We start from the raw sequence: 4,897 nt of genomic DNA on the forward strand, positions 1-4,897 counted from the left end.
TTCCATAACTCAAAGCGACGCCGAGCTCCTTTAAATCGATTGGCCAGTTCGTCCATACCTTCTGGAGGCGTCTCGGTCAGCCATAACGCCTTGACCATGCTCTTCATAGCTTTCTGAGCTCGCTCGTGCATGATGGGTAGCTCCTTTAACAGGTTCCCTCCAAATGAGTTCATTTCTTCTTCGGGACGCCCGGTGAGGAGACCTAACAAGAGGCATGGCATGTCTTTTACATTCACGCGATACACATATCTCACGTGATCACAGGTTGAAATATCCCTTACCAAACATGCCACCTTTCAATCTCTGGTTCGCCTCAACGGTTTGTGCCAATTGAGTTTTCAAACTCTCATTCTCTCCAACCTACTATTGCTTTTCCGCCTCGATTCTTTTCCTTTCCTCACGACTTCGGGCCAGTACTCAGCGACCAGCTTCTTGCTGGGACTCAGTGTGCCTTTGGGATTCATTGGCCGCGTCTAGGTCCTTTTTTAGTTGACCTATGGAGTCAGCTGCTACAAGGGAAGCATGTGTTAGACATGATACCCCGAACAGTTCATGCATATTCAACCTCTTTACTCACCATGTGCTTCCCTGGTGAACTTTTTGACCTCCTCCAGTTCGGCCTTTGCAGCAACCAATTGTGTTCGGTTTAGCTCCAGGTCCTCGGACAGTTTTTTGTACTGTTCTCTCGAGGCTTGCACAATACCAAAAATATATATACTCTCAGATCCTTAACTCAGTCGTCCCGCCCAAATTAAGGCTCGGAGGCTACTGGGTTAGGATATATGTTCGGTTTTAAAACCAATCACGTACCTGCATTTTTGTTGACAGAAGGTTGGCAACTCCCTCAAGGCCAGTTCGAGCTGCTCCGAGGTATGAGTCTACCAAACTAAACGCATTAAATTCCTGGTCATAAAATACGATATGACGAATGGACTCTTTCTGTCGCCGGTGATTCATCACACTTTAGACTTTGGAATTGGTAACCAAAACATCCTCAGGATCCTCTGGAGGCTGTTCTATGGCGGAGGTCTCCGCATTGACCCTGGCCCGCGCCGCAGATCATAGTTCGGGATTACCCCTTGGCGCCTCCTTGACGTCTTCGGACGGCGGTGGCGGAAAACTTCTCCTGCAGGTTGCAGTAAGATTATGAGTACTCACTACTGCCATATTAATAACCAAACTATAGGCTCGCCTATATTACCTCTTGGTCGGGGGTGCGGTCGATGTAGCTCCTGTTGCTACCTTGCGCTTAGAAGCTCCACTATTGGTTGGTGCCGACATGGTAAGCACCGCTCTCGTCGGTGTTCGACGCGTGGTGCAGCGACCCTTGGGAGTAGATGTCAGCATACTCGGAATGGCGCGAGGAAAACACCCTTTTCGGAAAGAGGTCTTCTTATTACTTGCAGCGGAAGAAGGGAGGGTCCCAAGGTGATCGGCTAAGGGCCACCTTAGAGCCATCAAGACTCTCTTGGTAAAATACCCCGTCCTCAAAATCGATTGACGTCTCTAGATCATCATGAAATCCTGGGTCATCATCATGGGAATGACTCTCTATTTGTGGCGAAGGGCAGCTAATGGTTTTGACCAAGCGCCTCCAGTTCTGTTCAGGAACATTGAGGATCCGATCAGTAGATATGGACGTAACGTCCAAACTACAAAATGAAGGTTGAACTTACCCATTCAATGGGATTATAGCTCGCATAGTCGTCCCTGTTCCTTAGACGGGCAAACTATTCTTCTTCTCCTTTGAAGAGATCGGATAGAATGGCTGCCATTGCTTCCTGGTTGTCAGGCCCCTTCCGTTTGTAATGGTTCGTGTCGTTTGTCCCATTATAGCACCATAGGGTGTGCATCCTTTGTTGGAGAGGTTGCACGGATTGAATAATGGTGGCAGCCATCACATCAATGATGGTTAACTTGCTGTGGGCTAGTAACCTCACCTTGGCGGCCAGGCGTTGTACCTCGGCACTTTCTTCTTGAGAAGGATTTTTGGCCGCCAATTGAACCACTCTATAAAGGAGCGTCCGGGTATTCGAGCAAGCCCCTCCGAACTGGTTCGAGTAAGGGAACGTCTTCGATATAAAACCATTCTGAGGTCCACTCTTAGGAATCCTTCTTCGGGGTCCCGACTGGATACCCCGTCCCGGCTATGCGCCATACTTTGGCTCCGCCTACTTCACAAATTGTTCCTCCTCGGGTACAAGGGACGAGGAAGAAATACTTTCTCAGTAACTCAAAATGGGCCTCACAGCCCAAAAACATCTTGCAAAGAGCGACGAAGCCTGCGATATGCATAATGGATCCGAGGGTGGGGTGATGGAGTTGGATCCCATAGAACTCTAACAGTCCCCTCGGGAAAGGGTGGATTGGGAATCCCAAGCCACGTAAGAGGAAGGGCACGAAACATACCCTCTCTTCTTTGCGTGGAGCAAGGAAATTCTCTGCGTAGGCTTCACCGTTCGTGGAAGTTAATCCGGGACGAGTAGGTGCGAGATTTGGAGTGGGAAGATATCCCTGTGTCTCAAGTTTGCTTAATTGGAGGTAGGAGACTGAACAGCTTGCCCAGTCACCCGGGAGGGGGCCGTGGAGGCTTGAGGAGGAGCTTGGGGCACCCACCATTTTTCTCCACTATTCTTTTTGTTTTCATGAGGGACATTTTTGTAAAAGATTACTCGACCATCCGCCTCCTTTTGGCACACGGGAATCGAGGGGTGCTATTAACCCTGGATGAAAAAATTGGTATGGTGGACCTAGCGGCGCTTCGACGAATTGAGAGATCATTGGCAGCCGAACTATGGATATCCGAACATTGAGGGGGTGAGAAACTCATCTCGCAAGCCGGAGTCTTCGGCCGTGCAGAGCTACCAGAAGCCACAAATCCTGGCGTTGGAGACTAGTTCGGGGGTGATACGTCTCCGTCGTATCTACTTTTCCAAACACTTTTGCCCTTGTTTTGGACTCTAACTTGCATGATTTGAATGCAACTAACCCGGACTGACACTGTTTTCAGCAGACTTTCCATGGTGTTATTTATGTGCAGAAACAAAAGTTCTCGGAATGACCTGAAACTCCACGGAACATATTTTTGGAAAATATTAAAAATACTGGAAGAAGAATCCATGTTAGGGGGCCCACACCCTGTCCACGAGGGTGGGGGCGCGCCTGCCCCCTGGGCGCGCCCCCTGCCTCGTGGGCCCCCTGACGCTCCACCGACCTCAACTCCAACTCCATATATTCGTGTTCGGGGAGAAAAATCAGAGAGAAAGATTCATCGCGTTTTACAATACGGAGCCGCCCCAAGCCCTAAAACCTCTCGGGAGGGCTGATCTGGAGTCCGTTCGGGGCTCCGGAGAGGGGGATTCGTTGCCGTCGTCATCATCAACCATCCTCCATCACCAATTTCATGATGCTCACCGCCGTGCGTGAGTAATTCCATCGTAGGCTTGCTGGACGGTGATGGGTTGGATGAGATCTATCATGTAATCGAGTTAGTTTTGTTAGGGTTTGATCCCTAGTATCCACTATGTTATGAGATTGATGTTGCTATGACTTTGCTATGCTTAATGCTTGTCACTAGGGCCCGAGTGCCATGATTTCAGATCTGAACCTATTATGTTTTCATGAATATATGTGAGTTCTTGATCCTATCTTGCAAGTCTATAGTCACCTACTATGTGTTATGATCCGGCAACCCCGAAGTGACAATAATCGGGACCACTCCCGGTGATGACCATAGTTTGAGGAGTTCATGTATTCACTATGTGTTAATGCTTTGGTCCGGTACTCTATTAAAAGGAGGCCTTAATATCCCTTAGTTTCCATTAGGACCCCGCTGCCACGGGAGGGTAGGACAAAAGATGGCATGCAAGTTCTTTTCCATAAGCACGTATGACTATATTCGGAATACATGCCTACATTATATTGATGAATTGGAGCTAGTTCTGTGTCACCCTATGTTATGATTGTTACATGATGAACCGCATCCGGCATAATTCTCCATCACCGATCCAATGCCTACGAGCTTTTCACATATTGTTCTTCGCTTATTTACATTTTCCGTTGCTACTGTTACAATCACTACAAAACCCAAAAATATTACTTTGCTACCGTTACCGTTACTTCCATATTACTTTGCTACTAAATACTTTGCTGCAGATACTAAGTTATCCAGGTGTGGTTGAATTGACAACTCAACTGCTAATACTTGAGAATATTCTTTGGCTCCCCTTGTGTCGAATCAATAAATTTGGGTTGAATACTCTACCCTCGAAAATTGTTGCGATCCCCTATACTTGTGGGTTATCAAGACTATTTTCTGGCGCCGTTGCTGGGGAGCATAGCTCTATTCTTTGAGTCACTTGGGATTTATATCTGTTGGTCACTATGAAGAACTTGAAAGACGAGAAAACAAAAACTTATCCCTCAACTACGAGGGGAGGTAAGGAACTGCCATCTAGCTCCGCACTTGATTCACCTTCTGTTTTGAGTAAGCTTGCGACACCTAAACCTGCTTCTGCTATTCATTCTGATATGTCGCATGTTATTGATGATGCCACTTCTGCTATGCATGATACTTATGATGAAACTACTTCTATGCTTGATACTACTGTGCCACTTGGTGAATTTCTTGATGAACAACTTGCTAGGGCTAGAGAGAATGAAATTATTGAAACTGATAATATTGAAGATACTGATGATGAAGACTCTCCCCCTAATAAATATGAATTACCTGTTGTGCCTGAGGGTTATGTTCTGGATGAAGAATCTGCTAGAGCTATTTTAGCTTGCAATGATAGAAGTGGTCTTAAGAAGTTATTAGCTAAATGGAAGCAGCAATCTCTTAATGCTAGAATGAAACATGACCCTGCTTTTGCTACTTCACCTATCTGTGTTACTG

This window comes from Aegilops tauschii, chromosome 4, assembly GCF_002575655.3.
Source record: "Aegilops tauschii subsp. strangulata cultivar AL8/78 chromosome 4, Aet v6.0, whole genome shotgun sequence".
NCBI lineage: Eukaryota > Viridiplantae > Streptophyta > Magnoliopsida > Poales > Poaceae > Aegilops > Aegilops tauschii.